Source organism: Formica exsecta, unplaced genomic scaffold (assembly GCF_003651465.1).
Source record: "Formica exsecta isolate Colony F162 unplaced genomic scaffold, ASM365146v1 scaffold314, whole genome shotgun sequence".
Classification (NCBI taxonomy): Eukaryota; Metazoa; Arthropoda; class Insecta; order Hymenoptera; family Formicidae; genus Formica; species Formica exsecta.
In genome coordinates, this window is record NW_021850397.1 from 1,640,133 (window position 1) to 1,653,570 (window position 13,438).

The window sequence follows — 13,438 nt, forward strand, 5'->3', positions numbered from 1 at the left end:
GGGAAAGAGGCAATAAATTCTCGCGACGGATCGATCGCGCAGTGCATCGTGCCACGACGGACGAGGATGAAGACTACGAGGAGGAGAACGAGGTGGCTGATCGCCTCACGGCGGGGCGTCGCTTTCTAGGTTAGCGCGTCCGGCTTTTTGTCGTCCGACGGAGGGAACGGCGGCGTCCGTTCTATCGTGCGTGGTGCGTCGGGAAAATGCGTCGAGCAGTCTCGATAGTAAGCGCGAGAGAGAGAGAGAGAGAGAGAGAGAGAGAGAGAGAGAGAGAGAGAGAGAGAGAGTGTGAGTGTGTGTGTGCGTGTGTGTGTAAAGAGAGGATCGATCGCGCAGTGCATCGTGCCACGACGGACGAGGATGAAGACTACGAGGAGGAGAACGAGGTGGCTGATCGCCTCACGGCGGGGCGTCGCTTTCTAGGTTAGCGCGTCCGGCTTTTTGTCGTCCGACGGAGGGAACGGCGGCGTCCGTTCTATCGTGCGTGGTGCGTCGGGAAAATGCGTCGAGAGAGAGAGAGAGAGAGAGAGAGAGAGAGAGAGAGAGAGAGAGAGAATGTATGTGTGCGTGTGTGTGTAAAAAGAGGGATGAGAGATGCGTGTGTGTGTGGTCGTGAAAGAGAGAGAGAGAGAGAAAGGGAGTAAACGCATCGGAGGCGATAAAGCGAGCGACATCCCTCTTAGCAGCAACTGTGATAAAGATTGTGTATCTCGGATTCCAGACGCTCGTGCCATTTGCCCGTCAAGGAGGCCTCTCCTTGGATGTTGCCGCCACCGCCACCACCACCACCACCATCATCACCACCACCACTACCATCACTACCCTCCTTCGTTTCCACCTCCCTCTTCGAACGATCGTGAGTCCCGCGTTCCCGACTGGAGCGAGGCACGTTAACTCGTTTATTCCGCGGCCAGGCTGCTTCCTACGCCGTAGGTGGTGCGTAACGAGGCGGCGAAAAAAAAGGAACGAAAAGACCGGGGATAGACAGAGAAGGGTGAGTGAGAGGAAAGGAGAGAGAGAGAGAGAGAGAGACTGATTAAAAAAAAAGGGGGTATGGGAAACGGCGCGTTATCGGCCGTTTCCGGGCCCTTTGTCGATCGCCACGCCTTCGAAACCGCGTTTGCGCCACGGTATTTGCGCAACAGTTGGAAGTTGGAATTTTGCCTCCCCGAAAATCACCCCCGCACGCGGCCCGAGTAAGGAAGGGAGAGAAATTACGCTGCCTTTTCATCGTCGTGGACGAATATCCAGGAGGGCAACTCGCTGGCTGGCTGGCTGGCAGGCACAGGCACCCGTATCCACCCCCTCTCGCCCCTTCGTTCACAAGAGGGCCGACCATCGTCGACATCCGTTCGTGAATCGTGCACACACATGGCCAATTGTCGTACGTTACATACACTTATACGTGATGTACCCGAAGCTGCGTTCTTCCTTGGTGACTAATAAGGGCGTCCATCATTATCAGGCTAACAGGTGTGGGAAATTAATTCAATAGTCGATATTTTTGTAAAGTTATATATTTATAATTATAATATCGTTAATCTTGTTACATGTACATGTCGTGAAGATTAGTTTTTATAAAGTTTTTTCGCGCTATTATGACTGAAATAGCTTAAGACATCTAATGATATTTAATAAAAAAAACTCGTAGTCGCGGAAGGAAGCGCGCGATTTCCGGGCCTTCTCGTATATCGCGTCCAGATATATACTTGTATATCGTTTCATAAACTAAATTTAACAGCTGACCCGATCAATTAACGGAGCACGAACGAAGGCGTAGTTGCGTGTCGCGACGCTCGTTGCTTCAATCTTTTATACAGCAATCTTTTGCGACATAATAAATTTGAATTTTTTTCTTATTCTCTATCATAAATATTTAATCTTACAATTTATTGATAAATGAAAATTCAATTGCACCGAGATATCCCAGCTTGAAGCGTCGTCTTGCGCAACACGCTGCTTCACGCTACGCTATTTTGAGATGCATCCGACGCATCCATGCTGAGATCCCATTTTACGCATTGTTAAACGACGCCTTTTGCAAAATTATGCGAGTTCTCCCATCGAGGAACGATTTGGCCTATAATTACGCATCAATATACTGATTGCACACGTAGCGACAAAATTGTAAGTTTTTTTTTTTCCAACCTATATTCCAATCTGGCATCGTAGATTAATGATCGGCTTGCTATTCTGATCTTTATCCGACGCACTTGTATATCGGCGTCGTCGACATGGATCGATACGCGGATGATAGATAGTAAGAAGTCATGGAAAAAAATAGCCAGTAAGAATGGCAGCCCTTTCTCCTCCCATCCTGTTATATGAAAATGCGGTACAACTCAGATATTCAATGGGCATTCTTGAGTGTCCTTTGAATATCACACATATAGCACATATATCCAGTGAATATTTTTAAAGTCCTGTTTATCTAGATTTCTGAATATTCGTTAATATTGCGTATGCGAACGGATTCATACGATTCATTTCGTTATATTTTACTCTCTTTTCGCTTGAATATATATATGTATCATACAATTATTTAAAATTTAACAGTTATATAATATTTTTCACAGGAACACACGTACACATTTGTGATAGAGTAATGAATAATGATGGTAATATATTATGGAGTATTCAGAAATTTGCCAGATATATCGGAACATTAACGGGTGCAAAAGAGTATACACTGGATATCGTGCTGGCGTGAGCGTGACACGAGGCTCTCTCGTTCGGCAGTGCCGATCGACAAAGACACGCATCAGCCAAAGACGCACTTTCCTCCGTCCGTCGGGTTGTGAGAGACCCGGCAATTCCGCCGCTTCTTCGCCGTCGCGGCATTCGACAATCCGATCGAAGCGCCAGCAATTTTTCCAGAGCGGCGGAATCGCGGAGTCGCCACCCCGATTGCTGTTCTCCGCTGAGCCCCGCGCACGGCCATGTAGTACACAACACACTCGGGGCCTGTTGAGAGAAGGGCAGAAGGAGCGAAGAGCATCAGCAGCGGCCTTGAGGCTGAGTAGCAGCCAATCCCAAGCCCCCGCACGCTAAAGGAGGTGGCGCGGGATTGGCTGAACGTTCTCCATCGCGACTTCCCGGACGCTTCCGGTCGGGACCAACAGGCCGATTCCCCTGGCAGGGGCCCCTGGTGAGTTCAGCGTGCAGGTAACGCCGATTATTCTCTATTTCTTCTTCTTCTTCTTCTTCTTCTTCTTCCTCTTCTACTACTACTTGTACTTGTTTTTCGCCTCTCTCGCAAGCACTGTTCTCCCAGCACTCCGTTCGAGCAGCAGCGACAGCATCCGAGAATTGCAAGTAGGTGTGCGATTTCCCGGCGATCGAAAATCTGGATCTCCAGAGTCGACGATCGAAAACCTGCGTGACTTTGGTGAGTTGAATCTTCGATGCGACAGACACGAGCAAACGAGCCTGGCACGCACGTTAACCATTGCGTTTCTATCGTCACGAATATCACGGTCGGTTTCACAAGCGTTATTTTAACCGTGATCTAATCGAGTCTTCGTCTTCGGTGAAGAGAAACGAAGAGTCAGCGATATTAAACGGTAAAAGATAAACCGAGTGAAATCGATCTACGAGGGATCATTTTCGTGTCTGTAGCATCGAAATCTAAACTTCCCGAAATCATATCGGTCCTCGATCCTTCGAAACTATGCCATACACACATGCACGAGTGCGATAACTAATACATCTCCTTCGGTATTCCGCAAATATCGAGTGAAATGTTCTCGCACGATCGACGGTGGTTGGCTGACGGATGTTGCACATTGCAAGTCGACTCGGGGCATCGAAATCTCGGTATAATCTCGAGTTCAATTTTCGATACCGACTACCAATGCGAAAAAAAAGTACTTTGGCGTACGCTCAGCATCGAAATATGTGATCTCGACGAGATTACATTCCGGTTCCGTGAAAAAGAATACTCTGTGATACAAAATTGACTGCTCTATTAATCGCGGCATTTCATATAAAACAAGATTCTGAATGCAACTCGACGGTAGCTGTGCAGCACAGGAAATCGATCTCTTGTTCTCTCTCCCGTCTATTTTTCTTTTTCCCTTTTTTTTTTTTTTTTTTTTTTTTTTTTTTTCTGTCGTCGAAACGCCACTCTACTTGGCGACTTAATGTACACTCGGCTCTATGTATTGCGGCACAGGAAATCGATCTCTTGTCGGCCTTTTATTTTTTTCTTCTTTTCCTATACGCGGAGAGAAACATGCAGCGTTGCCGATTGCCAGGGCGATTTTCGTTGCGATAATTATGAACTGCTGATTCGCTGTTATCATTTCCCCTTTTACAACATACACACACATACACACTGGCACATAGTCCGGTCTTCGACCTTTAGTGTCGGCTCCCAACTTTTTTTTTCTTTTTTTTTTTTTTCGAGGCTGTGCTGTGTCACATTCTGCGGCTGCGATACGTTATATTTGGTCCAGCCGATATACACGTATACATATATATTTCTTTCTCTCACTCCGGTTTCCCCAGCGCACACGAAACCAACGCTTCGGCTATTTTACTATCTAGCTTGGTTAATTTTATCAAATAAAAAAAAAAAAGAAAGAAATAGACCCTCACAGACAATTACTCATATAAACTCAGGGGCGAGTACTTGTGGTTAGGGTGTATTGTATGATATATACATATATATTATACATATATATGCGTTAATTACCATTATATATATATATACATATGTTCTCAACTGTGCACGTACACTTTCATTATCGGCACTCCCTTGCGGAATGAAAGCCTCCTTAGAATATACGCTGTGCTAAGTAGTGCCGTACCTTTAATCATGTCGACGTGAGTTTACGATCCTAGAGTGTGTGACCGCAATAACTCAGTCCCGCTGCATCTGCACTAACAATCAACCGTAAGACGTAACCATTCTTGCGATTTTCGATTCTATTTGAAATCAGGAAATAAATCCGATGTATCTCTCTCTCGTGGAATTAATTTTTTGACATTACGAGTATGCGAAAAAAATACGCCGTTTCTGTCGCTATGGAATAAGCGAGATTGATTGGCGCGCTTTTGTAATACCGAAAATTAAACTAATATAAATTTAAATTAGTAAGCTCTAAGTAGCTTTTATCCGAGAGCTTGAGAGAAAATCGAACCTCGTCTTTGAAGAAAAGAAGCGTTTGTCAGAAATCACTCGAATCTCGCCCGTTTAATCTCGCGGTTCAATGAAACTTTCGGAAGATAATCATTGGATCTTGATCTAATACTCAAGATAAACGTTTTGGGAAACAAGGGGTGAAACGAATAATTTCCCTTTTAATCTCATTCGATCGCGGCTTCTACAAGGCGATCCGTGGAAACCGCATCGCCCAGAGTACACGCTTTATTTCTCGTTCTCTCGTCCTCCCATTCCGTCCTTCTAAGCCAGTTACCATGATAAGAGAGAAACGCGACATTTTCCCTTTTATAAAGATCAAAGAAGGATATATCAATCCAGAATTTCTTGTCGCATTCTTAACCTTTGGAGAATCAGAAGCGAATTCGTGCAGTTTTAAGATGCGTTTTGTACGCTGCGATTACTCTATTTTTTAAATAATATTCTTTTGGTATTCCCTTCCCCTATCTCTGAAAACGTTTTTACGAAATATATTTAAATCTTAAGTTATATTTATAAAGGCTATATATATAATATTATAATTGATATGTGAAAGAAGCTTGTTGAAAAAGAAGATTTCATTATTTATTATAATAGTTTATTAAAGCGATTTAATACAATTTTATATGTATATCTCTCGATGCAATAATTTAATTATTTAAAAATAATTCGTTTAATAGCTTTTTATTCAAGTAAAAAAGAGTTTTGTGAATTATTTTTCCTCGTTAGTCATGTTTTATTTAATATAACAGATCAATGAGGGCAAAATTAATTCTCGAAAACCTGAATAAAACATTTACAAAATTGCGCATTTCTTGGCCTTCTCTCAGAATCTCATGAGAGGGATCGAGTAGTATCGCTTCGAAACATCGATTCTAAACGCGTAAAAAGAGCATCGGGTCCAAAGTAGAAAGGTGAAAGCGTATGCGAATCGAACAATCGAACAGAATCCGGTCGCGATATCTCTCTCCGGCCCGATTGCATCGACAGTTTTGTGATCGGCGAACAACTTAGCCTAACAATTCCGTTTCTGGCTCATAATTTTAATGGGCGAACAGAATGCCCATCTCATTGGTAATGCAATGGAGTCTCGGAGGAATGCTTTGCGATGAATTTGGAGTAATCAAAGCGGTTCAAAATGAGAGCTGCTCCAAATTTGTCGACACAGATGTCCCTCTGAAATTTCCAACATAGTTTTCGGAATAATCTTTACTGTTGTAAATGCTCAACCTTGAAATTAAATTCCTGTTGAAGTCTATCGCGTAAAATAACATCGCGTTATCCGCTTACGCTCTCTAGAAGCTTAACTGCCCACTACAGTTTTCAGTGCTGAGTAATTCTCGAGTGACGCATGATCTCACTATTAAATAATAGAGAGACGACTGAAAAGACCGTTCCGGTAAATTATAAAAAGAGATCGATGTGAAAAAAGAATGACACGAGTCACGAGACCCGAGTATAGTTAAAACAGACCGCGATTCTCGCGTGATCCGACTAGATTTTCTCACGAGACGCGATCCCGAGGGTTCCTCGATTCCGTCGCATCTCCGCCAATTAAACGCGGCCGAGATGCGAATTACATTGTTCAGCCGAATATGTAAAATATCGTTAATCCGTTTAATTGCTATTCGCGTGTGCATCGTGTAGGCGATGCGGCATGATGGGAAGATGGAGACGGGGGAGAGGAAGATTCGCGTGCGAGCGAGTAAACGAGCGAGAACGTCTGAATGAATTTATTCGGAGGCGATGGGAGAAGAAGAGGCAGAGAGAGATATGCCAAACGCGGCGCGTTTCTGAGAAAATAAACTCTCCCGCGCCTCCACCGGACTCTCCTCGCCCAGACTTCCTCCGAGTCCTCTTCCTTGAAACCGATCGGTCTCTTTCTTTATATAATATCTCTATATTTCTCTCGTTCTCTCTACCGATCGTTCGTGATTACGAGAGAAAAAGAGAGAGACAGGCCGACTGCGCGCGATTCGCTTCGCGGGAGAATAACGGGAGAAAAAAAACGAAAGAAAAACTGATAGATGCATCGGGGGGAAAAAGGAGAAGAGCCAGGGCGAATGGAATATCGAATATTCTTTTTTTTTTTTTTTTTCCTTTTTTTCGCCTCTCGCCTCCTCGCACGCGTATATTGATTTTTAGAAATTCCTCGCGAGACGGGTGAACGAAGCGCGCGAAGCGCATCGGCCGAGGAAACGGAGGCGCGAGGAGAGCCGGAGAGGGAAGAAACGGCGCGCGAACCACCCACGACCGCCTTAGAGTGAGCGAGCAAAGAGAATATCCTTGATATGCAAGCAAGTCTATATTCGCGGGAATGCATCTCGAGACGGACGAAAAGGGAACACTGCTTTGTTTTGTGTTAAGCCTATTCTCTCAAAATTCCTACGAGAGACGCGTAAAGATTTCGTATCGTCCGCGTATTATATATATTTAAAAAAAACAGTAACGCGTCACGTATGTAACAGCTTCGTAATAGCGCACGCGATGCGAAATCTCATATATAAACAGGAAAAGAAAATTTTACGACGCGCGCGTTGACGGTCCTGCTTCCGCGCGATCGGGATCAATCGGTCGTAGTCGGAATCACCCGAGCGCGCAGCTGTTGAACGCGACCGGGTGGGGATGAGCGCGTTTCCCCTATCCCTACTTGCGCGCCATCTCCCCCACCACTCAGTCGCAGCCGAACCGTGGTCTCTCTCGCACTGACAGTCGCTACCTCCTGCTTCTCCGCGCGTCTTCCTTCTCCGTCTCACTCGCTCCCTCTACTCGTCGTCTTGCGTCCGTCTCTCTTACACGTTCTCGCCCATTCTGTTCTGTTCTTAACGTCAAACCACTTAGGGCCGCGGACCTCGGCAGTCAGTCGATGTTTCCTAGCGGTGGCATTCCGGCATTTTCCACCTGATCGCGTGCGGGCGATCCAGCAAACGCCATTTTGATCGTCGTTTCGTCGTCGTTACCCGTCGTCGCCACTGTCATCGTCCACTCACGCGTCGAGAGAGTGAGATAGGAGTCTCGTGCGTGAAACACATGAAGCACGTCGCATATGCCGCGTCGCGCGTTATCCTCGTAATACCTGACAGTTGTTCCAAGAGGAAAAAAAAGGATAGACAATATTAGGCGTTTGTGTATACTATACTCGCCGCGTATTAACGCGCGTTGTTGGTGCCGGTTTAGTTTTTTTGTTTTTTTTTTTTACTTTCGTTCATTCGTCGCTTCCCGCGTCAGGGAGGAAGAGTGAATAAAGAGAGAGAGAGGGAGGACAAGCAAACGTGTGAAAAGGAGAGATACATTCCCCCCCCCCCTGTGCGTTAGACGAGGAACGGGAGACCAGGACGGAAAAGGACGCCGGGTGTTGTTTTTCTGTCGCGCGGGCGAGAGACAAGTCGCGCGCGGAGCGGAACGAAAAGAGAGTGCGTGACCCCCGGCGCGCGCGCGTGTGTGTGTGTGTGTGTGTGCGCATGTGTGTGAACGTCATCGTCGTCGTCGCCGCCAATTCATCGTGTTCTACGCTTTTCTGCTACAACATTCTCTCATCTCCTGGCACAACGTGGTCGCGTCGACGTTTTCATCGGAGAATACAACACTACGGAGGCGGACAAACGCCGCGGGAAAAGCGTGAGTACATACGCAAATCTACGTAATTCTCGAGTATCGCGTTTCGCGCTCGCGTTACGATTCTCCCTCGCGTCGTCCCTGCCCCCCTCGTCACTCCCCTTTCTCTGCGCGACGCCACGCTCGTTCGTTCGCTCACGTTAAATCTTGTTTTTTTCCGCCTGCATGGCATCGCCTGCCATGTTTGATCGGCGTCTCTCTCTTTCTCTCTTCTCCCTTTCATTCTGCGTTGTATCCCTATCTCTCTCTCTTTCATTTTCCCCTTTCTCTCTCTCTCTCTCTCTCTCTTTATGTCTGTTTTCCCTCTCCCGTTCGTTCAATCTCCCTTCCGCTGTATCTTTCCCCTGTCGGTGGTTCATCGAGCGTGTGCACGGGAGGATCGTGAATTTCACCGCTGTTGCGTCGTGTTGCGCGCGCGACGCGCGACGCCGACAGCGAAAGACGAGCCGACGTGGATGACAACGAGCCCCCGTCGCTGTCAAGCGCGGTCGAACCCTCCCTCCGCTCCGTCTTCATTGACGCGCTCTCTCGCGTGTTGTTTATCCGTTTTTGCGTAATTTGTGCATGCGCTCGGCAAGACGGAGCGGAAGGGGAGAACGTGCGAGAACGAGCGAGCGTGGTGGAGTGGGGCACGCGCGACGAGAGAAAAATAATACGGGTCAGAACGTAACGCGCACGACGCGGTGCCCTCGAGGCGCTAAGCGAGCGTGCGGTCTCCGTGTACGCATATACGGTCGCGTTTGAGGCAATTTCTTGCGCGTTTCCCGCTTCCTTTCGGAGCCCTGAGAAGCTCCTTCGAGGAGGAAGGATGCACTAGCGGGGAAACGGCCCGAAGACTTAGTTTTCTTTTTTTTGCGCGCGCGTATAATTTTCGCAGCACGAGAGTTGCGGCATAATAATCTTTTTCCCCCGTGCGTTTCTAAAGTCCTTTATTTATTCCGGGAAGCGTACGACGACTGTGTCGTATATCGTGCTATTGCTTTGCTTCGAGATGAATCCGAGGGAAATTATTTCCCGCCAACGCGCGATTACGCGGAGCAATATCGGGGGCCTGTGGCCTTAAAAAATCTACTCTACTCTCTAGAATAATTATCCCAAAATTATAAAATATATACATATGCGAATCTACAAGTGCAATACTACGAAAATCCGCAAATCTTTCTGCATTAAATGTAGGGATACATGGTATTTTTATCAGATAGATGGTAGTGTTCGATGTCTAATCCAATTTTGATAGAGTTAAAACTTTTGAGAGACACAACAGTAAAATCTATTCGACGTATATTTTTTGTATATTATTATATCCGGCTATACTCGCAGGGAGTGATATAAAGATCCATTCATGGAGCGGTTCGTGCTCATTATTTCGATATATAGTAGAAGAAATGCAATCGAGACAAATGCATTCTCAAACAAAATAAAAGATTATATAGGTATTATTTTAGAACCAACAACGTTGTAATGACGTCAATTAGCGCGACGTTCGACTCAATATTCCCTTTTTGTTCGAAATATCAATCTTGAAAAGGACAGCTGTTTAAATTAATCAATCGAGAGGGCAATAGATCCTTAAAATCGATTGCACGATATACGCTACTGACGTTACCAAGAGCGCTAATCGTCGCCGGCTGAATTTTCCTGGCCTATTTATATCGCACAGCTAAACCCACAATATAAAGAGACTCCGTGATATTCTCGATATTCAAAAATGTCAATAAAATATAAAATAAGGTACATAAAGAATACAAAGCGTAACATTTGAAGCATGTATGCTTTTGAACAATACATTATCGGTTAACGTCAATAAATATAGAATGGACAATCTCAGTATGTATATTGTCAATATTAGCTGGATAAAATATAATGCTGCATCATACGACTCATTTAAATTCAAGCGGAATTTATTTTTGCAGATTTAATCAGATTCTTTTATACTTTCGATATTTAATTGCGATATTTAATATTGAGTTTAAAAAGTCGACCGGTATCTTTTGAAGATTCAGCGTGAAAAGTTCTACTCCAAATTTGTCAGCGTCGTCAAAATTTAACGCCAGGCAAGTGGGACGACATGTATTTATTCCTCTCGTCCCTTATATCTTATTCTCGTGTCTCTCAGTTCTCTCTAATCAACGTTAGTTAACCGGGTCCATCAGCGCGACTGATCCTCTCGTTCATTCATTCGGATAAGTGGCCTAATTTTCTTCGAGCCTCGCAAGCGCGAGAGAAATCGAAAAGCGACTCAATTTGTGCGTAGTTTTTTTCTTTTCCCGAAACGGAATATCATTTTGAGAGGTGACTCATCGTGACGTCGCGAGGAAGGGGGATCGAGATTATAACGGTGTGATTTTTCCACGAAATTCGCCACGCAATAAAACTGCGAGAACGTTAGTTAGCTCGGCGATTATTTTTACGCGTAGATTTTTACTTCCGGGAAAAATGACGAGGCACGTCTACTTTTTGTCTTGCGAGCGATGCATAAATTGAAGTCGTAATAATAATATCTTGTTACATTCTGTTTATATTGTTTGTCTTGATGGACGAAAAACTCGTTATTCTGGAATATCGTCTAGTATTGATCCAAGAATAACTTCGACGCAATAATAATATTGCGGGAAAAAAAGATAAGAATATTCTTTAACAAGTTCCATTTTTCTTAGCTTTGTATTTTCTCAAAACTACATTTACGAATATTTTAATGTAAATCTTATCTCGGTATTTTTTTGATAGTCGTATTGTTCTGAAAATAATTGTGATGTTCGAAGTTTGAAAAATTAAATTTTTTCCATCGTCAAAACGATGTTTATTACAGAGTGATATTCTTATAGAAGCTTCTAAAAAAATTTAGTTCACTGCTATTAGCGCTAATAAATATCAGCGAAGCTAATCAACGTAATCATTTTCTTTTTTTTATATTCCGTAACATCGTTTTAGTATTGTAATACAACACGATGACTTCGCGTCAACACAGAAAATTGATTAAATTGCTTTTAATCGCAGGGGAAAAACTCTTTCGACCTCTTTTTTTCTGCACGGATTGCGTTACCGTACCTTGCGTCACGACTATGGTTATGACTGTAAATTGGAAAATGCTTTGAAAAGTAGTTGCTACTTGACGTCATTCGCGATCACCTATCTTACATTTGATTTTCTTGTCACGCAAACTGTATATTGTGATTTCATTCGACATCGTGTTGAAACCGGGGTTTTTCCAAAAACAAAAATAAAAAAAATCCGACTGATCGGAATATCGTAATTTTTTTTTTACCCATGATGCAACGCCAACATCATCGGATACAGTTGCGTATCTTACAAATAGTGAACTTTAATGTTCATATTTTTATAGGGCCTACAAATGATATAATGGAGATATACGATAAAGAAAAAAAAAAATCTTTATATAAAATCCAAGAATATTTTTTATTTTACTTACTTTTTTATTTAAATATAAGATTTTATAGATATTGTTTTTCTTTTATTCAAGTTTTTAAACGTTTTAAGTTAACAAGTCTGGAAGAACGGACTGTGAACTTTATCGATTGACGATGGAAAAGGTGCCTAAACACTCTAAGAATCGTCGATAATCGGCAAACAAGCGGATAATGGACGGTTTCGTATATACCGCTGCTGTAATTCGAGAGATTACGCCTGCAGGATATAATTGAAAAACCGATTGGCGGTAATCGGACACGATTATGCTTTGGAACGTTATATCCGTTACGCGTTAAATGTTTACACTCTACGATGGCATCGAACTGCTGTTGTTGGAGATATTATTGCTGCGCTGTTATGGCAAACTGAGCAATGGTGTAGTAATATTATATGGTATTATATGACTGCGCTTAGTTTAAAAAAAAAAAAAAAAATGATGTGAATCCTGTTTTGAAACTTCATGAATATTTATGAAATACAGATGTAAATAACATTCTGATGTATCGATCTTGGATTTTCAAGTTGGATATAACATCATTTAAAAAAAAGTGATAGACTTTTATACTCTGAGTCACACATACTCGTAGAAAAGTTTCAGTTTACAGTTGCGTAAAATTTAACATTTTACAAAATTTTAAGGTTTAATATGAAATTATTAACATACAGCGTTTTATAAAATTTTCTATTGCTGTAGGTCAAATATTTGCGCTATCGCATATAGCAGGGAATGCTAGATTGACGATAAGTTCTTAAATCATAAAAACATGCAGTTTTCCGTCATACGTAGAAACGGTAGACCTTCAAAAATGTATGCTATCGCTACACCACGTACCACGTATATACTCAAATCTGCCAATTTATTCCGCACACGTATCCGCTTTTCTCATGCAGCCTCTTTTTTGTATCAGTATGCACATTCAACGAATGCGCGACAGTTATTTTACAACAAATCAAACAATCTAGTAATACGCGGTTCACTTATCTATTACATAATACGAAAGTAATCGCCCTCACCGACTTCTTTCTCTCAAAATAGTATATGTTTGTAATATATTTTTGAATATTATTTTATATTTAAACTAAACTCTCAACTATAACTCTTCAACTTTGTAAGTAATGAAAGCGGAGGTCAAGTTGCGCAGCTGTGATAATTAATATCAGATTAGCGATCCGCGTCATTCATTTGTAGGTCACAGTCCCACCTTAAAATAGAGACACAATATCATATATACGAATTATATATATATA

The 13,438-nt window shown here is 43.2% G+C and overlaps 1 protein-coding gene across 9 annotated transcripts in view; it reads left to right on the forward strand.

The window, feature by feature from the left end:
• Positions 1 to 13,438, forward strand: part of LOC115237960 (zinc finger and BTB domain-containing protein 20) — a 110,906-nt gene that overhangs the window by 747 nt on the left and 96,721 nt on the right. For 2 of the 9 annotated variants that reach the window (XM_029811372.1, XM_029811387.1), the window contains exons 1-2: positions 336 to 490; positions 725 to 3,151. The gene's annotated coding sequence lies outside the window, so the exon portion shown is untranslated. Of the gene's footprint in view, positions 1 to 11; positions 228 to 335; positions 491 to 724; positions 3,152 to 7,808; positions 8,765 to 13,438 lie in introns of those variants that run through there. The other 7 variants (XM_029811376.1, XM_029811375.1, XM_029811377.1 and 4 more) reach the window with 6 other exon arrangements.